The sequence below is a fragment of the Grus americana genome, chromosome 2 (genome assembly GCF_028858705.1).
Source record: "Grus americana isolate bGruAme1 chromosome 2, bGruAme1.mat, whole genome shotgun sequence".
Classification (NCBI taxonomy): Eukaryota; Metazoa; Chordata; class Aves; order Gruiformes; family Gruidae; genus Grus; species Grus americana.
The window spans coordinates 154,536,753-154,561,826 of NC_072853.1; the positions used below are offsets into that span (position 1 = coordinate 154,536,753).

General features: G+C 37.5%; 1 long non-coding RNA gene across 1 annotated transcript in view; it reads left to right on the forward strand.

The window, feature by feature from the left end:
- LOC129202751 (uncharacterized) overlaps positions 1-25,074 on the forward strand; it is a 139,495-nt gene that overhangs the window by 33,957 nt on the left and 80,464 nt on the right. The window contains exon 3 of the long non-coding RNA XR_008575824.1: positions 1,792-1,885. This is a non-coding gene — a long non-coding RNA (uncharacterized LOC129202751). The remainder of the gene's footprint in view (positions 1-1,791; positions 1,886-25,074) is intronic.

The window sequence follows — 25,074 nt, forward strand, 5'->3', positions numbered from 1 at the left end:
ATTCATTCTTTTGTTTAAATAATACACCGTCTTTCCTGAATCTCTGCTGTCAGGAAAGTAGGGTTGGCCCTGAATTATTGTCTCATGGTGAGCAGACAAGAAAAGAGGCCTGAACTTGACACTGCCTGTCAAGTTGCCTTCCTCAAGCCCGCAGTCAGGGAAAACTGCCCTGGAAGGGGGCACGCGAATTCAGATTTGACTCCCAGAGAGCATGGTCAAGTGCTACTTTAACTGCGGCTATTCACATTGCAGTGAGCAAAAAGTGGAAAAAAGGAGTGAATACCATTGTCCTTGTCGAGCCAGACGCTAAGCTGTTTCCAGTCTCTGGTTTTAGACTGGATAGTGTTTGGGCAGAAGCAAGATGTGTGGGGCAGCCGATGTCAAATAAGGGAACTTTTCAGTGTGAGCACATATTTTTCTTGGTATTGACCTTTCAGATGTTTAAAACAATGTTACAACATGTAGGTGACCGAGCTGACTTTTGATTAGTGCCTGAGAAATACCAACTATAATTAAAAATATAAAGAATCATATGGCATGGTTTATTTGCTGTGGGAAAAGCTTCTTATCCCATGCAGTTTGGTACTGCTGGGCTGACCGAATTAGGTGGAGTTCTCCTTCAAGTGCCCTTTGGACAGCATGATCTAAGGGTAGCGAGTGAACAGGGAGCTAAATCTATTCTGCAGTACGTAGACCAAAACCGGAGAGAATGTTGCAAAGGAAGCAAGAAGTCTGAGAAAGTCTTGATTTAATTTCCATAAATGTTTGTTCTAAAGATACAGCAAGTACCAATATGAAAAAGCTATTAAAATAATCCCATTTCTCCCCTTTTTCTGGAATTTTGCTGATTACAACTCCTTCTATAACAGGTTTGGTTTTTTTTTTTTTCCTTTGAGTGCTATTATTCTGTGCAGTTGTATGAGCCTGTATTTAAAACTAATGCAAAAGGGAAAAGAAAATCCTGCAGTCTCAGGAGCACATATCTGGAGGGCCACAGTTTCTGTTGAAATAAAGTTAATGGAATTAGAATCACAGTGACATACTGTGAAAGGCTTCTCTTTATTACACCCCTAAGATTTATGAAGGAAATGGTCCAGACTCCTACAAATTCTTGTGAATAGTGAGGAATATATACGTTAGTGTGCCAGATGACATATATATATATATGTTATATATGCCAGATTAAAGCAAATGAACTTTTAGTGTAGATTTCAGCTGAGATGGCCTTCTGGAGAAGTTCACTGTCTTTCTGATATTTTTAAAAAACTGTTTTATTGATCAGATGCTTGAAAGCAAGACATTGAACTCATTCAGTGTGAATTAGTTTTATCTAAATCTTTAACAGACTTTCAGAGGGTAATCTTCATCTACAGCAAATGAGGGACACAAATTTACTCAATTGTCTGAACTTCTTTCTATTGTTCATTTCAGATGCTTATATTTTTAAGCCGATATGATTTAGAAAAGTTATGAAATATGATGAATATTTATTTTTTTTTAAAGTGAATTTAGACTTTGGGCAAAATATGAGGCAAAAAACTCAGTCAGGTACTCCTGTTGTTAGTTGCCATGCGGGTGTTGGTGTGGTAACAATTTTCCTTGACACCAGTTAAAAATGACCTTTTCTATGGAATTTGGGTAAACTGCCTGAAAAACGTTTAGGAAAATAAGCTATTTTACTGCAGTTATTCTAGCGTAGCTTCCTATGTAGGGATTCTGTTATAGAATAAAATTTGATAGTATATGAACAAAATTGTAATTTTACACTGTGGTCTTCTTGTGTTGTTCCAGGATATTGTGTCTGCACAGGAAGGTATTCTGCAACAGGGATGACAAAATACATTGGTCTGAATCTTCATGTGGTCAAGACGCTAAGGTTAAAGGGGTTAGTTCATCCCTATTTTGCCTCTATACTGAGATTTCCTGTAGGAGTGCCAAGACTGAGAGGGTGTCAGTGGCAGAACCAAATGTCCATTAGGATGTGGAAGAGAATAATTCCTCACTGCCTGTAGCTGGGGCTATGCTGTTGGGAAAGGGGTTTTGTTGTTTGTTTCTTTTTTATAAGGAGAGAGAAGAAAAATAAAGAATCCAAGTCTTTAAAAATCCAGTCCTGAGCATTGATAATTATTTTGTGTTTCTGAGTTTTTCTGAAAATGAAGCCCATATCTATCTTAAGCACTTTCATTTTCATTTAAGGCTATTAAAATTAGAGTCCTGAATTAGGTATTGTGTTGCTGGTTGAAAATTATATTTTTCTGTTATTCAGGATAAAATGTGTTGAAGCCTCCTCTTTTTGTTCTAACTTAAAGCAAAACTTGAAGTTTACCATGGGATGAGAATTCTGAGAAATTTCATTTTTAAAATGTTGAATCATTGTAACCTGATACTTCAGTGATTTTACTTTGTTAGTATTGAAACATGCTACATATCAGTATTTTAAGGCAAAGGTATAAAATAAATGAAATTATGAAGTAGAAATAAAATTCAAATTAAAAAATACAACAGCAATTGTTCATTAGAAACTACCACATCTAAGATTCACCAAAATTGATGAAGACTATGAGATTTGTGAAAATTACTTTTTCCAGAGAAAAGTACCTGATCAAATTTTCTTTGATTTAAAATGTTCCTAGATCAGTATGGTAGATATTTCAAACATGACATGAACAGGTTGTTGCCTGCAATTAGGCGCCTGATTTTGAAAATGAGGCCTCCATTTATATAAATGAGGATAAAAGGCGAAACAATACATAGCCACCATTAGTCATCATCATCTGATGATTCATCTAGCCTGAAGAGCAAGCATTTGCTTTAAAAAGAAGTCACTTCTTCACATTAAGGAACACCAACAGCAAACTGTATCAATTCCAGGTGTAATGCGTTTGAATGAAAAATTTAAAGTCCAAATTGCCTATACAATTGTGCAAACACATAGGTGAATTTTTATATACAGTATATACAGTAGATCTCTAAGGCATATCTTTGCGGTGGGGTTGTGGGATGGAGGTGGTGAGTTCTAGTTCATTCAATCCTGAGGAAGCCTCTGTGGATGTGAAAGAAGAACTCACTCCACCACATGCAGGATTTGAATCTTTCTGTTGCAATACATTACCAATTCTCTTTTCCTGAGATCTGATATCTGAAACAGCCATCAGACTGATATTTGTGGTTAGAAGAAGGAAAAAAAAGGCTTTGGTGGGATTTACACAGGATATTTTAAAAACAGTGAGAAGGACTGGTATGAGTAGTAGTAAATTGTGATGAGGCTGTGGAGGGAGAGATCGAGACTGTGGAGGAAAAGGAAAGAAAGGAAGCTTCAGAGATTAGATAAGCAGCCATAATTTTCAGGGCATACTTGATCCAAACCTCAGAAGACATTGTGGTTCATATATCATTGGATTTTGACCTGTGCTGGAATTCTTTTTAGCAAAAAATACTGTAATGAGTTGGCAAAACCCATATACGTTTTCTTTGAAACCTTTTGTCTTTATGCCAATGTAAGCAAGAGAAATGCTTTTACTATAAGCCTTTAGCTTTCCTATAACCCATGATCTTTGTTTCACTCTTAACACACTTAAGCAGTGAGTTAAGGTTTTTTTTCCTTGCTTTTTTCTGTTGGTTATTTTTTTTTTTTTACACATTTTTAGGGTTTTTTCATGTAATGTCGAGGGGAATATCCCACTGGCCAATTACTTTCTGCACATCTTTAGGTCTCTCACATTCGATAGTCACAGCATATCAATGGGCAGTGCTGAACATTAAAATGCATGAAGTTGAATTAGACTCTTCAGCCCCCAAATGGCCCCACAGGAAGAAATGAAACATAGCTGAAAGAACTGTCATTTAGAATGCAACTAGCAAATAATATGTATTTTAGGCTGAAAGCATAGAGGCACTTAAAGTTTGAATTGTAATCATAAATAAACAAGTATCAAAACCAGTGGTGGAATGAAGCCAAGAATTTATCAGTTTTTCAAAACACCATTACAAGAGGCATTTTTGATTTTTCTTTGGTTACACATCCATAGATATTTTGCAGGCTGCATACTGAATCATGACAGAAAGATCTTTGGTGTATGAGGTGGTGGGTTTTGTTTCTTCAAGTTTTTCCTTTGCTGCTGTTTAATCTGGAATTAGTCCCTATTCCCATTCATTTTAATTGTCTGCTATGAATTTAGAGGTTTTATGTTGGTATACTTGGCATACTTCCATTTTATCCTTCCTTGCCATGCTGGAAATGGGCTCCAGATCAGACATTGCAAAGGACATGCATTTACAATCATTCTTTTGAAAGCGGGCCTATCCCCAGAAGCACACATCTGCTTCTTGATGCTGCTTCACAACTCGGAGTGTTTGTCATAGCTGCAATCTTTCAGTGTCTAATAATAGTGGGTGAACCGATACAGTGAGGAGCTCTCTCTAGCTTCACTCTCATAAATGTTTTCAGGCTATTTGTGAAGGCCAAGGGATTGAAAACTTTGATTCTGGAGCATGCAGAATCTTTGCCTGATTGTCTCCATCCAGCATCAGGAGCTTTTGGATATTGCAGAAGAAAGGGGGCTTACTCTCTCTTTAAATCTTTGTTTGAGACCTTTCTGGTCAATTGAAGTGTCTGCCGCCTTTGTGTATCATTTTTCTTCACAAACCAGATAACAGCATATCTGGAGACACCTCCTGCCAGACATGCTGCCATGTATTGTTCTTGCAGTGGATCAATGACAAGTTACTTCACTTCTGAAGATGATTCTTCAGTCACGTTTTCCCGATTTTGGTTGATCCCAGTAGCACGGAGGAATACCCTGCTTTGTGGCACAGGGCTAGCGTTTTCCATAATGTGTGGCTGTTTTAGCATGATATATTCCAGTCTGTGCGTTTTGTTACTCTGGGGGAGTAGTGACAGTAGTGACCTTTTCCATTTTGTGTTTTTAACATCACGGCAGCAATTATATTGTCTCTAATGCAAAGTGTCTTTCCAAATATTTGTAGAGAAGACTGATCTTCAGACTCCATGTCATACACTAGGAACAGAAAATACTCTAATGGAGGGGAGGAGGATTCAGGTGTGAAAATGCATGCAATGTATCATATGCTATGTGCCATCCTCTCATTCTTATTTTAGTAAATAATCACTGACTTTCAGGAATAAGTCAATAAGCTATTTTTCTGCCACTTTGGTATACCTCATAAGCATGAGCTGATTCTATTAATGTACATCCTCCTGAATCCCACTGCATTTTTCTGCCTGAAAAGTAGGCCTCAAAGAGACAGGAAATATATCTGTAAAGTCTCTCAATTCCTGCCGTGTGACCACATGAAAATGAAGCAGAATTTGGCTTGTCGTGAGAATTTTCCTAGTAATACCATAGAGCGCATTTAAAGGAAATCAAATTTTTCTGCTTGAGTAAATTTTGTTTTGCTGATGAAATCTGTGGTGCTTAAAGTGGAAACCCTCTTTGGTAAGTGAACAAAGCCATCAGGTATGTTATCTGACTTGACAGTCTGGTGTTTGATTAATCAAACTGTTAATTTGATTTTAAATGACTGATGCTCTTTTAGTATGTCTGACTTAAGTGCCTGTTTATAATTATAGTACTGAATCAAAGGCTCTTCCCAAGCATTGTACAGATTAGTTTGGAAAGATGTGTTTTGATTTTAGTAGTGGTAAAAAAACTACCATTGGTGTTTACTTTAAAGCACAAATATGTTCAAAGAAACACATAGTTAAAGTGATAAAGCAGTGCCCTCACACTTTTTATCTGAAAAAGGAATGCAAGGGTGCAATTTTTAATAAGTTATATAAACAGCACACTTTATCTTCTAAAGAGATAACCAGTTTGGGGGCATTCATAGCAGTTTGATTGGTGGGCACTTAGCTTTGTGTAATGAACATATATCATGCAAAACTTTTGTAAAACTGCTGGAGGTAGGGGATTTAATCTTGCGTGCAGCTGTTTGCATCTTGTAATTTGCTGGGAATTTGTAAATTCCCGGTGAACTTGGAAACTAAGTAATGGTATCCTGTCGCATATAATAATTCTGTGTGCTGTGGTGTATTTTCAAGTGGATTGTAGTAAATGTTCAGATATTAGGATATCTGAATGTTTGAAAATAAGTGAAGGTCATGATAGATACTTGGGTAAGGTCTTAATCCCATAAAGACAGCCAAGCACACGCTTCATTGAAGTCATCTGTGTAGTCCCATTTGGCCTGATAGTTATATGAACTCTTAAATGCAAATCAGATCTATCAGTTTCCAGAGGCTTCATGTATGGTTTCAACGTGTATATCTATAACTGCAGGAGAGTGTCTGCATTTAGAAAAAAACCCCACTAATTTCTGCAAAACCACTCTTTTGAAATATTTGAAATTATGGCTAATCACTAATGTGGTAAATTCGATGTGTAGTAATTGTACAAAATACTTTAAAAGTATCAGTCTTGGTATAGCAAAGAAAAAATGTCTGGAGGCATTATTTTTGCCTATTTTTAAACTCTGCATGTGTCAGAGAATACATTATCATCCCTACTGTTCCTCATGAGCTGCTTTAATATCTCAGGGATTTATATTGCAATACTGCAACTATATAGCAGATAATCAGATCCCTTAACAGTGACATTCTTTTTTCCTAGTGTGTTTTTGGGCATTGTAGTTAAGTGGGTGTTTAAAAACATATTCTAAATTTAAAGAGAGTTTTCCATGCCTCCTTTTTTTTTTGTTTCCCAGCTATGTACAGTTTTAAGAGGCTTGATTTTCAGAGGAAAGATACTTGGCACTTTCTGAAAATGAATCCCCACAAAGGCAATTCAGGCATCGTAACAGCCAAAATCATTAGTCATTCTTGAAAATCTTGGCTGAAGGACACTAGACAACACAATCTCTATTTCTGTAGGGTTTTCTGTGTTCTGTTTCTTTTTTCTCACTTCATAATTTCATAAATTTTTCAGTCACTGCAGCCTTTCGAGAGTACACAGGCCTGAATTTTGACTGTAAAATCAAGCTAAACTACTTTCTTGATTCTTCCCTTTACTTTTTCATATATCATACAGAGCAGTATGAAAGGATGAGAAATCATTGTTTTTTCCTTAGAAAGGCATCTTTTTGGGAAAAAAAATTAGTCTCTCAAGGAAAGGAGCATGGGGAAATACAGTTTTGTCTGTCCCTCACCCCCATCTAAACCCTAGACAGCTGAATATTCTCATTTAGCATTCCTAAATGACCCTTACTTTATTGGCATGTCATAGAATCCTAGAATGGTTTGGGTTGGAAGGGACCTCAAAGACCATCTAGTCCCAACCCCCCTGCCGTGGGCAGGGACACCCTCCACTAGACCAAGTTGCCCAAAGCCTCATCCAACCTGGCCTTGAACACTTCCAGGGATGGGGCCTCCACAACCTTGCTAGCCTGGATATTTTTTAACCTGGTTTATTGAAAGAATACTGGACTTGGCTGAGTTCATGCAGCTTGGAATGAGGTTCTGCGAGGCTGTGTCCCTTGACTGTGGTAAAGTGTATCCTGAGAAGAAGTTATATAAATACATCGATCTGATAATTTTTTCTGTTTCATGGCTGCATGCGCCCAATTCACAAGCAGGTTGCTTAAGGAGCAGAGTATGTTTGTGGGAGTTGTGTATCCTGGACGTCCTCAGGACTCCAGGGTGAATGAATTCCTGGGTCATGGATGCAGAGAGTTACTCTGGTCTCTGTTTTCCATTTTCCATGTTCAAAAACACAACAGGTTTGCGGTGGGGAGCCATGTCATTGTGCATTTTATTCCACCTTAGGCTGTTCAAGCTCCTTAGTGGGCATTGCAATGACTTAGAAATGGGGTGATTTTGAAGTTCAAGAAAGCTGGCTAGAAACGTCTGCCAGGAACATTGACCGCAGCCTAAGGCAGTGGCCATGGCTATGACTCTGTGAAGCCATGGCGCCAGTGAGAATGGTATTTCTTATAGGTTTCCAGAAGCCTGTAGGACCAAGTGAAAGACAGGAGCATTGGTCTTACGTGTTTCCTGGGTTTGTGAGTAGAAATGTTTTTTGAGAATGAAAAGAAAAAAATGAAAACTCTTTTACTGAAAGAACCCTAGGGACTGGGGCCAGAATTAATTTCAACTAATTGTAATACCCAGCTGAGATTAGGAGTCCTGTTCTGTAACCTATGAGAAGAGGCAATTTTAGAGTAGAAACACTGAATTATCCTTTAAAGCTGTCTCTCAGCATTGACTTATATATGCAACCTTTGTTGATGGGGCTCCTAATTAGGCACCCCAGAGAAATTCCTGCAGTTAGTGAGATGAATTTGGATCTCAATGAAGTAAAACTTCCTCAATTTTCTCTCCTATACATAGCAAAAAACAATATAGAAGAATATAGGAGCATTTAAATTTAACAGAAAGGTGTATTTTCAATCTGGAGAGTTGATCTCTAAAACTTATTTTGATAAGCATCTTGCCTTGCTTGGCGAAGGAGATGAGTGAAAGCATAGAACTTTTTTTTTTCCAGCGGATTTTCTTTTGCACCACCTGTATTACTTTTGAGCATATTTTTACAGTCTGAAGTTAGAAATTTCCATTTATATATCATAGTTGATGAGAATATCATATTTGATGCTGCTCTGCAGAACTATTGTTTGATTTGGATGACTCTCTTAAGGAGAAATAGACGTAATGGTACCATTTACCTGCACTGGCAGCTGTAAAGCCATGAAAAAAATGAGGAATATTTAATAAACAATAATAATGCATGTGAATAAATATTCTTTTATAACAAGAAAAGAATGGGATTTTTACAGCAGCCCCAAATTTGACATTAGGTTTTGGATATACTTCACTCACTCTCAATCTTGTTCTATCTAAACTTAAAATTTAGATTGCAAAGAGCTTAATTATACTTTTTTCTTTTCATTTGCATGCTTTATATGGATCTCTCGATAGGCCTGCACAAGGGCAAGAACTAGATTATTTTCAAATCAGATAAAATGCTGCAAAGTGGCAGAAGAGTTCTGTATAGAGGATTTAATATTCTTAAAAAAATGTTACTACTATTCATTTAAAGAAGTCTGTTGAAGTTATCCAGATTAATTCTTGGAGCCTGGAATAGGCATTTCCTTGCAGATAGCACCGTCCACTCTTTTCTCTAGCAGTGACCTCCCAAAGAAATTCCTTCACAAAGAAGACATTTCTGTGGGGAAAAGGAGGAATGTGAATTGGTATATCCTGATAGGTTGCTGCTACTAAATTATTAACTGGATATCTAAGCATCTGTGCTGGCAGTTCCAGCTCTTGTTCTCCTTTAGAAGAGCTTTGGCTTTAAGTGTAATAATTGCTAACCATGGCAGGAAGACTGAAAGTGAAGAGAACTGGAATTTATACTACAAAAAATCTTTTTGCAAACCTCTTTTGTTCGGGTGTCCTGACTTCATTATAAATAAATGTGTGTTATTATGGCTATACTCAGCTCATTATTATTATTTTTTTTTCTTTTGGTGAGGGGAAACAGATTTTTATATATGTAGTTAGGAAATTGATCCTGTACTGCCTATGGATTGAAGTCAAAAGCGATTAACTTCAAGTATTCACGGCTTTAAATACGCTGAGGCAGAGTATTTACAAGAAATCGGAACACCTATGTGGATTTACTGCTGTGTGCAGAGTGGGGTTACTAGTGGCGGGTTGCACTACCTGAATTTCTTTGGATATACACAGCATTTAATGGTGAGATTGAGGGAGTGTCCTCTCCCCTCTCCATTTTGTAACTATTCTGGGCAGAGTGCTTGCTGCCACCTCTGCTGGGTAAAGGTTTTAGGGTATTCTCCAGGGTGGATGGACTATAGGAGAGTGAGTGTTGAGGTATCTAAGTTGGTTTTAACTGAGCTAATTTCTGTGCAAGGGTTATTCCAGTTTAGACCCTCATGCAGGTTAATGTTGTCATCCCCCAAATGAGCTTGCAGAGTTCTGTGGAGCCAAACTGTTTTGGTGCCCGTACTAGATTTTTTAAAGCCGCTTTGTGTATTTTCAGACTGCAAGTAGGTTAGACTTACATTTGTGATCCTCCCCTGTCCCCTTTATGTGTTTAAATCCTGACTGAGGAGACTGAAAATATTCCTACCTAGCTTCTAACAATCAGAGGTATCTCATTTTTTTCCCATATAAAGCATGTCCCTCAGCCTGGCAATCTATGGATTCCTCCCTGGTGCCCACGTGTCAAATAGTTACTCACTGCAATGCTCTGGGTTAGGACACAAATCCTTTCTTTCTTTTCTTTTTTTTTTTTTTTTTTTTTTAAATCTGCATTAATGAAGACTTTGGAAGGTGTCCTGTTGTCTTGGTGATTCTTGGAGCATTTGGGGAGTGTAGAGGCAAGAAGAAAGTGATGTGTATATTTTTCTCAGACCCTTATACATTCTCCTCACAGCCAATTCCAGTTCAGTTCATTTTGCAGATTTCCACATTTCCCATGTGAAAAATCAGTTGTTGGGTCTCCAGCTCCCTGGCCGGAATACTGCCAGTGCAAAGGATTCAGAACTGCTGTGTTCAGGTTATTCAGCGCTTTATTACATTCACCTACTGTCTTACAGTGCGTCCTGATTTTTTTTACCAATTATCTGAATTATACAAATGCTTTTTTTACAAACATGCTTTAATCAATGGCCTATTCACAAGTTATTTTGTCTGTTTACTTGCTGTTAATTACGTGAGAACAAACACTATTATTTCTTCTCCTTGACAGGATAACTGATTCCACTGTCGATTGAGGAATTAAATCAAAGACCATTCAAAATGGCTGTGCAGGAATATTCAGCATGTGTGGATGTATTTTTGATAAGTATTCACAGGACTCAATCACGTTAACTTGCTGGCAAATGAAAATAGATGAATGATTGTAAAAGAATTGCAGTCCAGCCAGAGTGTACACATTTTTGTCAGGGAACCACCACAGTTCTGCTGTGGTATTGTCACGTACCATGCCAGTGCGCGGGTGAGGTGCTGAAGGTACTGGCATCCTGCAGAGCTAATTGTATCACTCTGTGATTTCATTGTACTTCACTGTAGTGAGAAAAATCTTTTGTTTAGGATGCAGGCGCCATTGAGCAAACTATGTTCCTAATTGTAGTTAGAAAGAAGAAATTATGTGTGAAATCAGTGGTGAGTAGCTGGTCACTCTGCTGTTCAGACCAAGGCTTGTTTTGTTTAACTGGGATATTTTCATTGTCTACTACAGAAATTGAGATTGGATCCTCAAGGAAGGTTTTATGAATGCCATCTGCAACCTAATATTTTCAAGCTTTTTTACCATCCAATGGAAGTTTCTAAATTCTGTCAAGGTGGGAGGGGTAATATTCCATTGAGCACAGTTATGCTGAATATGTTTTCTTAATAGATTTGTAGATAAATGTAAGAGACTGTTATTATTGTCTGGCCTATTGAGATGACAAAATTTCACTCAGTAGTATTTTTAGGAAGCCTATTACTTCTCATTGGGCAGTGGTGTACCGTACAACATGCATCATAAATATATATACACATATATATGTACAGTCAGCTTACACTCAATTTATGATGAGAACTTGGTTGTTGTCAAATTGAAGATGTGAATTTCCAGAGGGATTACAATTGCTAAAGGGTAATCCTAGCTAGAGAAGATTGCTCTAATTAAAAACAAATTATTGCAGATACATCGATAATACTTACGCTCTGGAAACAGAGTTTGCATGTCTTCATCTATATTGTTTATTAAAACCTCTCCTTTTTGCTTTGATTCTCTCACACTGTGCTTACAGCTCCTATTTGATGAGGAATTAAACATTCACGTTTGCTTCCTGAGTCTTTTCTTAAGCTTGTATCAGACAAAACGAAAGAAAAACAAGGATTGTCTGGAAATTCTGAAGTAATTTAGTTTTATAAATCCTTTCAGGAGATCCTGTGTTTACTAAGTGAACTACATGGGGTTAATTTACTAAAGTGTTCTGAAGGACTTAGCCAAATGAGAAAAGAAACATTACCTAGAGTTGCTGTTCTTTGCCAGGAACAAAAGTAAAACAAATCAGTGGCAGGATGAGTGGATCCGGTTAAATAATAATGTCTCTCCAGCAGGAAGTCTGTCTATCAACTGAAAGGTGAGACAGCAACATAATGACAATGCCCTGTGGATCAACTCTGAGGGTAAAAAACCATCCCACAACACAACCCACCCCCAAAAAACCCTCAGTGAAAATATAAGATGACAGAATTCACACCAGCATTTTTTTAGTCTTTAAGCTCAAGTGTCTGGAAACACGTTTCTTCTCCAGGTTATTCACATGCAGATTCCTTCTTCTGGTGGAATGCCCCAGGGTAACTGAGAGCAGAATTTGGCCCTTTCTGTTTGCTCAGTGAGGCTAAGTGCTGCTTTCTCAGTGAAATACCTGCCTTAAAGCTGTACAGCTGCGATATGCAAGAGTAGCTTTGGCATTTCCTTTTTTTTCGGTATAGGAGGTGAGTCCTGCAAAAGCTGAAGACTTTTGCATGGAAATGAAGCATGCAAGGGTAAGTGTCACGCACAAGTTTTGGCCCCAGAACTTGGGGTGTGGGAATGCATTTGTGACAGCAAGGGTAGAAATAAGGCTCGACAGAATCAATATCAAATTATTAAAACATCCACAAAAGCTTTTCAGCCTTTGGTGCTCTGTTATTTGCATTTCAGTTCCAGAAGAGTGCAATGCTCTTAGGGTACATGAAAATTCCCTGGAATTCAGCAACAGTTGTAAATGCTCATTGTCTCTGAGAGAAAATCTAATTATTTAATGTACTTAAATATGGATTTAACAGATGACCGAAGTTTGAAAACTTTGGTCTCCATTTCTAGGACTTTCAGCATACCATTTTTCAAAATCAGTGTATTCTTTTTTTTTTTTTTTTTAAAATATATATGAAGTCTTCTCACACTGCTATCAAGAAATCCCGAATTGCCATTTGTGTGCTTAAAACATCTGCAGGAAACAAAGGTGTTGGGTTGTTTTGCAATGATCAATTCAGTTCTCATTTCCATTTGGTAATTGCTGTGAAAGATTTACCTGCTGTAATGTAGTTTATTTTGTCTGGAAACGCCTTTGTTTCTGTGTATGGCTGCTAAGCAACAGGCCGGATATTTACTGTCAAACAAATAAAACAAAAGCCTCATCTGCCACTTGGAGGCCCAACCTCATTGTTACTGAACCATTCAACTGGGTCATCATATTTGAGAGTCAGCTCTAAACTTAGTTTTCCACCACACAATAATTTAACTGTAGGAATCATTTAAATCTTCACATTATTTAGTGAGATTGTAACTATATGGGAGAATTCTAATGTTTCATATATTATTTATTGTAAATGATATTTTCCCCATCAAAGGGGAGAAGGAAAACTTACCTTATGAGACAGTCTAATTTTCAAAAGCAGAGTTACCTTCTTGGTTACCCTGGAACAATGAGAGATTTCTTTAATAAGTTCCTGCTGTGATTAGAGCTGAGCCCTTCCCTTCTATTACCTCCCTTGCTCTGCCCAAATCAGTAATCAAAATATGTTTCTTGGAAGCAATCTGGAAAAAAAAAAAGAAAAAGAAAAAGAACAGAAAACTCAAGCCCCAGAAGGAACAGTCAGGCAGAAATGCTACTGTCAAAGGGAAATTAGAATCGAGGCAAGCAGATAATCAATAGTAATCAAGCTGGTGGCTCTAAAATACAGCAGTTTCCCTCAAGACTTGTATTATGTTCATCTGCAACGGGTCAGAGGCCAAGGCAGACTGATTGCAGTTGAGGTGAGCTTTTCAGAAAGGTCCAGGTGACGTGACAAATTTGCAGTTTTTCTTAGCTGGAACTTATCACCTTCTCCAGCAAGTGGGCTGTTCCTTCCTGTTTCAGCACGTCTGCGTTCGCGTTCTAGGGAATTCGGGGACCGCGGATGACATCTGCGAGGTATCTGCACACATGCAGTTGTTTGGGGGCTGCACAAGGGGAGGCCATGAATCATTCTGAGAAGTACTGAGAAGTTTATTGGAAAAAGATTTCAATAGTGTTGCTAAAACTTGTCGCCAAAAGTAGGCACCCAATCTATAGCTCCCATGCACTGTACACCTCATTGTACAATAGGGATATACAAATATTTACTTGTAAGCTAGATAAATGAATTTTGGTCTTTACACCAGGTGTGCACTGGAAATGAGTGCTCCTGGCATTGTGAAAGAAATATTCGAGGAAGCTGTGGCACCGAAATACTGAAGTATTCCCAAATTGCCTTTTGTTGTTGCAGGTTTCAGCATTTGTGGAGGAAATAATAAGCAAGGCCTGAAAAATAAAATCCATTAAAATGACTTCATGGATTTTGAAGCAGTCAGTACCCATACAAAGTCCTGCTGTGTATGGGTTGGAATATTAATTTTACAGGCTAATCCATCTGGCCATCTGCTCATCTGAAATTCAAACAGGGCTGTGTATTGCAAGTTAATACCCTATAACAACCAATAACTGTAAATGATCAGCAGAATATGTCATTCTGTCCTGCTCCTCCATCAGTGAATGAGTATGACATGTCATTTAATACTTCAGCTACTGATTATTCCTGATGCGGGGGAAAGGTGAGAAAGCAAATGATTGAGCTGGTAGCGATGTTTGGCATGCATCTTCTGGATGCACTTTTTTGTTGCTCTCTCCTATGGTCCAATTATTATGGGTTGTGCCAAAGGCTAGAGGAAAGACTGTGTTTAGATCTTCCGATTGGAAGTAGCGTGACAAATAATTTCCTCTGAGAATTACTTTCCTGTGGAAAGAATTGGTCTTGACTGGATAGTCAAGACCAATATTTCAAGCTCCTGACTAGTCTGTGGAAACCATGAATATATGCAGTTTTTTTCAAACCTAGTAAAAATTTGATTTGACATGGTTCCAACAACCAAACCAAGGATTTCTATGCAGAATTGAGAAATACATATTGAGCTTTTTAATTTGTACCTGACTTTTTAAACGTTCAGCAAGTAGCTAATATTCTCTGAATCAACATCTTTAAATCACTAATATTTGCCTAATATTTTAAAAATTCTAACTCAAGTATATCAGAACCAGTATTTCTCTTTGTCTTTTTGTCTAAGTTTGAGCGTAAATTTCAATTATTTTATTTGACAAAGAATGCCTTTGCAAACTATATGATTTGAGTAGCTGCTGAGGTCTTTGTCATGTCAGTGGTACCCTTGAAATGGTTAAGAGGTTTAGATATTATGATTATACTCTTCTAATTTATGTATCCTCTTGAGGTGACCATGGCATCAGTTATCTAAGAAACATAAAACTCTAAGCAATAGTTAGTTATTCATTCTTTATGTTCTTATGGTGCAGTAACACAGCAAAGGGAGGATTTACAGAAATAAAATGTGAGGTGGGATCCAGCTCCAAGGCTTTCCATAATGATTATGTGGCTGACCACCTTTTGTGCCTTTGCAACTCTTCACCTCTGTGAGATACTTAGAGTCAAAGCTTTTTCTTAAAAGAAAGAAATCTTGGCTTTCTACCATTTTGTTAAGTGAAGTTGCTTAATGTCTGTGTTTCCATTTCCCATTCTGCAAAATGCATACAGTCAAAATTGTTTCACTGAATTGTTAGGAAAATATTGAATCAGAATCCAAATTTTCCCAGAACCTAAATGTAATTTGCTTTTGGTCTAGTTACATTTATTTCCTAGTCTGTGTGAGGAATGGTGGCAGGATCTGAATCATAATGTTTGGAAAGAACTTTAAAGTCTTTAGAAAACTATAAAATATTATTAAGTGTGTAATTAATTGCTCAAACTCATAGTCTTCCTAATGGGTTTACTTTGTTGTTGTAGTAAAAGGAGAAGTTAGATTGCTCTAGGAAACACATTTTTGTAAATTTTGAAACCACAGCAATTTAGATAACACATTTTAGTCTAGATTATGGTTATGAGTTTCTGCATTACAAGGATTCCACAGAAAACCACTTCATACCATAAGAGGTAACGCCTTCATGTAGATGAATAATAACCACGAGAAATCAAATGGATACTCAGAAGAAATAAAAATAAAAAAAAATAAAGGAAGCTGAGTGTATGTAAATTGTCACGTCAGGGAGGTGATATTTTTATTGTCTCTGCTGTTAGTTAATACTGAGATGAAAAAAAAGGCTTGGTTTTTTTTTTTCCTTTATTTGGTATCGAGGAGGAGTCAGAGAAAGAAATCCTTTCCCTAAGAGTTCTGAATTAACTTAGTTTTGTTTGGCACCATTCAGGTGCCATAGACCAGGATAACAAAGAAAGCTTTCAGTTTGCCTTGTTGTTGAGGTTCACTGGAGGCCGAGAGTGTGGCTGAAGGAAGAGTTTAGGTTCAGCCTTGGGAGGCAATTAAGTAATTTAAGTATTTCTGTTTGTTTTTCACTGGAAGACAACACAGAGTCTGGAAAAGGCATAGTCAAAAATATTGTGCATCTCCCAAGCAGGCCGGTCTTTGCTATTTCCTACTCTGTCATTACCTGAAAGGAAGAAGCAAATTTTGATACATTTAACACCAAAAATGCTAAGTGCAAATAGAGATTTAATTCTGATGAGGAAAGAATCATAAATGAAGGAAATTTTAATAATATGGATTTTAAAAAATTCCTTGGTAACTTTAACCTTTTCTGAAATTATTTCACAAATAAGTGACTTGAAAATATCTCGTTGTAGATATTAGAAAGAAATCTGCTAATCTGAAAAACCAATTGTACTGAAGACACACTATTTTCTTTTCAAAATATACCTGATTTGGCTTGTCCTTCTATGATTATTTTTACTGAGGCTTTTCTACGTTTTAATATGACCAGAAGAAATTTCAAACAATATATTAAATACTTTCTGAGATTGTTGAAGTCTTGGTTTAAATTTGGGCCAAATGAACAATTAATATGTTATTTGCCATGTGTTGATAGTGGGTATATCCTCATGTCTATGTCCCAAGGAAAAATGTGAGAACTTTGTTTGTTACTAACTTATTTTCTGTTTTTTCTGTTGCTGCACTGCCTCATGCCTATTCTGACAACTCAAAATCTTAAACAAACACAGTAAATAAGCACTATGGAAACCATAGATCATAAAATATTCATATGCTTAGAAAAAAAAATATATTTAAGTTTCTTTTGGTCTCTTCAGGATGACTTTTGTTTCACTGTTTTGTTTTCAATAAAAGAGACAGCATGTACTACACAGATAAAATATCCTTTTATTTTGAGGATATTGAGCCAAATTTTGCTATATCAGCTGTACTACTGTAAGGGTGTTGTACCCTCATCAGAGTTACTGTGGTATTATCCAGACAGTGATTAATGAGGAATATTGTTAGTATATATTCTAGGAAATCTGGAATAGTGATATCTAACCACAGGCCAGATTTCTCCCTTCATCTCCAAACAGGAAACTAAAATCAGACTTGGGTTCTAGATGCATTCTGTAGATGTTCCTGTATTGCTCTGTGATGCAGTGCAATGCCATTCTAGAGTACTTTGATCAAGCTTTAATTTAGTGGTTAGGGCACTTTCTTTGAAAACAGGAGATGAACACCTTTTGTCTCGGGAGGACATATTACCCAAGTCTCCCAGGATCTGATGATATGCTTTAGTTGCTCCACTGCTATTTAAAGCAAGGGTACTGAGAATTTTTCCATCAGTGTTAAAAGTGTGCAATATTTCTTCTCACAAGAGAGAAATAGATAATCCTATCTCACGGCCCATGTGGTGGAGAGTCCCACCATTCATGAGCAATGGCCATTTGTCTGGGATTTCAAAGCAATAGAGTTGAGAGGTGTGAAAAATTTCTATATGAATAAACTTGTGTTAGTTCCTCAACTCTCCCTCACCTAAAAGAGCAGTGACAGGAACTAGAAACTTTCTGATCAAAATATTTATGTCCATTCGTTGGGTTTCAGGGTCAGAACTATGAGAAGACAGTGGCAGCTATCCTCTTTGTGCGATACCTATTATACGTATAGCACAGGACATTAATGAGTTTGGCTGCCAAAGACTGTATTTTTATCGGAGTCATTTACCCAATAATTCTGTATGTGCTGGCTGGGTGTATGCAGGTATTATAGGCAGTAAGGAGATGAAAGACTGAAAAATGCAGTGATTTTCCAATGTGCAATAGTATGGGCATTCCCAATAATAAGAAAAAAGAAGAGGGCAAAGGCATTGTAGAAAGTGCGATTCCTTGGCCATAGACCTTGCTGTATTACAATTGGAGAAAACAGAGAATTTGTACCTGCAGTGTAGTCAAATATTGGGACAGGAGGATTTACATCAGAGGAGCTTGTGCTGCTGAAACATCATCACGTGTTCCACAAAAGAGGTTACAAAGTAAAATGTAAATGATCCTAGAAATTAATGTTTTGGGGTAACTAATCAAAATCAACTGATAAAATGTCAAAGCTGCTGACTGGAAAGAACCATCAAGCTAAACTAAACCAGGGGAGACGTGGAGAGGAAGGAGGAGGAGGTCAGTAACGTGGCAGCTCCTGAGCAGACAGAAAAGCTGCCTTTGTAGCGATGAGTTGGTGTGACTGTGACAAGAGAAATTCAGCCGATAAATTTGATTGATATCTTTCCTCTTTCTCCCCCGCTCCCCTGCATGTTAGGAAAGCAACAGAGTGTTTAAAAACCTGAAATGGATACCTTTAGCCAGACAGAAATATCCCTCAGCACAAAAGAATGAAGATTTCTTAAAATACAACAAATTTCATTAGACTTGTTCTGTCTGTCCAAAGTTGCTATTTCTTAGGTAATCTTCGTTGTTTTTATTGGATGGTGGAACATGTTTTTCAAGTGCTATGTCTGTTTACAAAATTTAAGAAATCTTGTCAGAGAACAGAAGTTGTACTGTCTGACTGGTAGAACCAGTCATGTGGCTGGAAAAGGGAATTCCAAATGTTAAGTCCACAAGTGAATAAAGAACGGCTCATGTGCATCCACTTATATTTGCTTTGTTTATAAGCAGTGGATGCTAAATGGCTATGAAACAGTCACAAAAATTATGTCTTACTTGCAAACAGTCTAAATGTGCAAATTGAGCCAGTTCCTTGTGACTGGAATTTAACCTGATTTAGGTGTGAGAAACAGATGTTCTCTATTTCTATATTTATTCAAATGCATTAGTTTTTACAAAAAAGTAGATTTTGTTATTGTTCACATGCAGTCAGGAAATCCTGAGTAAAGACTGATGACTGATTGTCTCCGCTACCTCGTGTCTTATCTAGAGGCCTTCACTGTGCAAAACAAGTGTAAAATGCTGCCACGCTGATACAAATGTAAATGATAATGAGAGAGAGAAACAGAGAATGCATCCCAAAATAGTTGTGGTTGTATTAGCAATGTTAGGCCTTGGGTAAGAATTTAACCAAGTTTCACTTTTAAAGCTATGGCTTGCAACCCAAGTTAGTTACTTGTAAGCCCTCTGTTTTAGTCTACAATAGCTGTAACGAGGTAACTAAATATCAAGAATAACTTCACTAAATCCAATGTCAAATTTCCCCAACATCTGTCTCACAAATCTAAAAAAAAAAAAAAGATAATGTCAGTATCTGGGATTGCATTCATTTGACTATCATGTTGTGTGCTGGCTAGGTTACTAAAACTGAATCAGAATGGAATCATTTGTAGATGAGAACTCACCAAGGAAGGAGAATGCAGTGCAGTGTGAATGAATCTGGATTATCAGCTTTAAGTCTGGATTTCCTCATTGTTTTTGATATGTGTTAATATGCTGTTGTTACTCATGTCACTATGAAAAAAAGTTTGATTTTATTGTTGAAAACAAGTATCCCTCCAGACAGAACCCCCACAAACTTTTTCAGATGCTCCTTGTTTCATCTGCAGTGTTTGAGCAGAGGATTGTTCACTTTAGTATTTAAATGGAAGAAATACCAATCCATTAATACCTGCTGATTTGGTACAACAGGAATATCTGCGGCAGTGCTGTTCGCAAATTCATCATACATCAGCTTTTTTTTCTAAGGAAACAGAAATCCTTGTGCTTTTTTTTCAACAATATGATAAATTTAAGTTTGTGGATTCTTATATTACCATTAAACCTTGTTTGCTCTTGAAGATCTGTAGCAAGTATACGAAGAAAGTCTGTAGTAAGTTGTGCGGTGGGAAGTTTCTTGGATGAGCGCTGGGCTCTGGCAGTGGTCACACCGCCATGTTTAAAGGCGCGTACATGTTTGTAGCTGCCAGGTTGGCCTCACCAGATGTGAGGGATGGCTCCGCTGATGGGTATTTTGTGTGTGCACGTGAAGAGAGTAAATTTCACTTAGAGTGAATAAGCCTCTGGGATAATTTTTTCCCAACACTTTTGTGTAATCACCAGAGCGTGCCAGCTCCTTTAGCTAATATTTGCAGTAACTTTATATGTTAAAACAAGGCTGTGCGGTAGCTGTTGGTAGCTTAACCATGTGGCTACAAAATTAACCTTTGACCTTTCTTAGCCTAATCAGGAAATTGACTTTAGGAGTTATTCCTTAACCCAGGATATGTGGTTAAAGTTAAACATCACTAATAGGAAGTCTAGTAACAGGAAACGTGTGAATGCTAGGCCATACAAACATAAACAAACCTTTGGCTTACATACAGTTTTATTGGAATTTTCCTCGACTCCCTTTCCTTCAATAAGTCAGAAAAAATTACAAGCAACTTGTTAAAGTCTTTGAAAAACTTCAGCTCTTTGTGGCTATAGATTTATTAGATTTCTACTTAAGGAAGCTTTGAAACTTGGGTAGGATTTTGTCAAGAATCGTCTCTGGGCAGGTACATACAATTCGTCTTCACTGCAGTTCTGATTGAGGAGGATATTCACCAGAATAACCAGAATTTTCAGGCAAAGGATTAACTAGGAGTGTTTCTTTTTGTGTAACTTAAAATTGGGTAATTTGGAGAAAAAAGGTTTGCAAAAATATCTATTTCCATGAGCCCATTTTGAAATCTTTTTAGAAAAAAAATTGTCAGAAAGTCACCAAAATGAACATAATTCCAGTACAGAAAATTATCTGTGAGAATTTGAAACATTTTTATTGTTCTCACTGTTACATTTCATTAGGAAAGTAGGTGAGCGTAACTTGAAGCCAAACACTAGTCAGTTAATCACTGTAGATATAAGTATAGACCTTACCCTGGAAAACTTTTGAATTTTACTTTGCTCTTCCTACTAAATCCACAAAACTTTTACATTCATATTGAGCTCCACTGAGTTCAATGGGATACTGTGTACGTCTGTTGACATAGATCAGCTTCTAGGATTATGGCCAAAGTAATTTTTCTGGGAGGAGTTTCCTTGAAGTCAAGAGAAAGTTCTTAGGGGAGCAGAAAAAAAGTCCAGTCTGAAAAAATTATTTCTCAAAACAGGAAAGAACAAGATAACTGTAAAACAGTAGCCCACAATCTCTGTATTTCCTCTTTTAACCTCTCCAGAATGAGTAAATCAGTGATATTCACAAAAAACCCCAGGCAAAATATTTACTATGCATATTAAAGCAGGGGGAATGTCAGAATAATGTCATAGTGATATGTGTTCACTTCATGTGTATTTACAAAATTGGCTAACCCATGAGGCACACAACTCAGCATTATTTTGCAGATAATTTTGTTCTTAAGGGAACATTTTCAACAAAGTTCTTAAGATGTACAATTATGTTAACTTCAATAAAAATGTTATTGCATGTAAAATGAATATCAGATGATTATCTAAAATGTGTTTAATGATCAACAGCTGTGAAATAAACTGTAGAAGAATCATATCTGTCCAGCCCTGTTAAATAAATTTTGGATGAATTCAATTTGCCTTGATATAGTGTCTTCTCTAGAGCTCATAAAAGCTTCTCTTTGGGGCGCTGTAAAGTTCTGCTCCCCTTTGAGCATTCGGTCATCTTTCTATTTTTGGAGCCCTGTTTGCAGACTGATGTATTGTAATCCTTCACACCACTGTAGTCCAAAAGCTCTTTGCCTACAATACCCAGGCAGACATGAAAAAATTATTTTGGTCACAGAGCCTCATTAAACACATGCTTTACAAAGTGGCAGTGATGAGTGAGGAATATGCAGCCTGCAAAAGCCCTCCCACTTAAATGTAATAATGTTAAAAAAAAAAAAAAAGTTGTTATGTAAAGGTGTGACAGTATTTATATAAGCAACTCTTAGGGTCTGATTGTCTCATAGTCTGGTGCTGTTGGGATCATCACTGAAGTCAATAAATTTAAATATACCTCAGGATTTGATCATAAGTTAATGAAAAACTGTAAAGAAGAGGTGGAGTGAGCCTCAGAGTAGTATTAAGCAACAATTTTTTTTGTTTGCTAGCAAAAATCAAAGCTTTCATTTTTATGTTACTATTTGGCAAGGGTTTACATCAGTTCCCTTGAATAACATTTTTTATAGTGAATTTCAGTCAGGCAATAAATTTAATATTTTTAAATACTTGAACCTTGTGATACTAATCTTTTTCCACATGAAAAAACTCCTTGCTTTTCCTATAAATCTACCTCATATTTTCCTGTTCAAATACTGTTTTTTGTTTTCTCTTAAAAAACTGCTGGCACATCCGAGAAAGAATCTATCTTTACGAGGCTTGGTTTGATAGAACAGAAATCACTGTCAACGAATTAGTGCGAGGCACAATCCTTTTTTACTTCAGCGCCTTAAAGATGGCATTCTAATGAGGAATATAATTTGCCTAATTAAAAGGTTATCTGTAAAATGCAGCTATCCCTTGTGCTGTTGGAGTGAACACAGAACTGGGTGAGTATACGTAGTGAACCTGGGTATCCCACACTTTCCCAGAGGAGAGGTCTGGTAATTCACCTGAGGCCTTGTAGTTGTAGATCCTGGAAGAAATTATGAAGAAGCTGTCCCAAGTTTTATACTTCAGGCACATTTATCTTTTGATACATCAAAGGGTGGTGCTGCCATCCAGAGGGACCTTGACAGGCTGGAGAAATGGGCTGACAGTAACCTTATAAAGTTCAACAAGGAGAAGTGCCATGCCCTGCGCCTCAAGTGCCATGCTCATGCACCATGCAAGCTGGGGGCTAACTGGCTGGAAAGAAATTTTGTGGAAAAGGACCTAGGAGTCCTGGTGGGTGCCAAGTTGATCATGACCCAGCAATGTACCCTTGCAGCAAAGGCTAAAGGTATCCTGGGCTGTATTAGGAGAAGCATTGCCAGCAGGTTGAGGGAGGTGATCCTTCCCATTTCTTAAGCACAGATGAAGCCACTCCTGGAGTGCTGTGTCCAGTTCTGCCCTCCCCAGCACAAGAGAGACATGGACATACTAGAGAGACTCCAATGAAGGGCCATGAAGATAATTAAGGGACTTGAGCATCTCGCGTGTGAGGAAAGGCTGATGGATCGTGGACTCTTTAGCCCAGGAAGAGAAGGTTCAGAGAGGATCTTATCTATGTAAGTAAATACCTGAAGTGAAAGTGCAAAGAGGGCAGAGCCAGCCTCTTCTCAGTGGTTCCCAGTAACAAGACAAGAAGCAATGGGCACCACCTGAAACATAGGAGGTTCCCTCTGAATATCAGGAAGCAGTTTTTCACTGTGAGGGTGGCTGAGCACTGGCACAGGGCACCCAGGGAGCTGGTGGAGTCACTGTCCTTGGAGATATTGAAAAGTCATGGTCCTGGGCAACTAGTTGTAGGTGGCCCTGCTTGAGCAGTGGGATTGGACTGGATGACTTCCAGATGTCCATTCCAACCTCAACCATTCTGTGGTTCTGAATGCATGCTGTATTTGTTTTCCAGATTTTCATAGGCAGTGAATCCAGTGACAAATCAAATATAGGCAATATCAGCAGACAATGTTTTTTGAGCAGCTATTTATTTATTATGTGAAATAAAATAGTTGCCCAAGACTAGAGTGGAAATTGAAACCTCAAGCAGAATAATATTCAATGTACAGCTGCTGGGTTGCTAGTTTTAGTCTGACTTTACATTTAGTCACTAAGGATGTTATTACTTCACATCTGTGCAGTAGAATAAGTTTGTGGTCTCACCTCACCCCTAATGGGCAGGTATCCTTAAACTGTAAATTTACATCTCATTTAACTCCAGATGGCACCCTTTCTGGTATTCTCAGACTTAGATCTGGTATTAGAAAATTCAGCATTATGTTCACTTGTCCTCCATCTTTAAAGACCATTGGAAGAAGAATGCCCATTGCTTATATTATATTTTGTGGGGGGGATGTCATGCTCTAGAGTCACCAGTCCAGAACTATCCTTTCACAGGCAAAAGCAATTGATAATCTTGTTTAATTGTTAGATTCTCCAAAAAGTTTTTATACATCATAAATAACAAAACTGAAGCCTTGCCTTTTACAAAGGCAAACCAACATTTTTCAAATGGTTGCTGTCGTTACTGTTACGCTGCATGCTTAAATAACCAATGGGTTCTAGACACACTTTCCCACATCAGGAGTGTTCCATAGGCAGAATTTGTGGCTCAGTCCTCTTTCTATCCTGTATGAACACCTGCATCCTCAACTGCAAGGGCTGTTTCACATTCATAATGCTCGCAGTCGTATCCATTCAGAAGTAATGGCAGATAAGGTCCATTAATTTCAAACTGTTGTTATCATCATGCTGGCAACACAGTGCATATTTAAAAGTAGTTTAAGTAAATGTTTGTACAAAGGATGTGATGCGTTATTGCAGATTTACAGTTTTAGACAAACTGAAAGAACAGCATCAGTTTGTTGTGTTGTCTTTTATAAGGCTAAAAAGCATTATAAATGGATGTTTCTATCATAGCATTATGATGATAACCAGCAGTAAATCCATGGGAAATCCCTCTTAGCAAAGCTAATGCAACCCGAAGAACCATCGTTTGGTTTTGGGTACCCTAATGAATTCAGGACTGGTTAGATTTAGTTTAAATCTCAACAAAAAGATGGAAGGTGAACTCTCCTATTCCTGTCTCTGCCAACACCCCCCACCCCAAAAAAAAAAAAAAAAAAAAAAGGAAAAATCCAACCAACCAAACTCTGTCTGCATGGTCTATCTAAGAAAAGAAGTGCTATAGCAAGTTCTGTTCAACATGACCC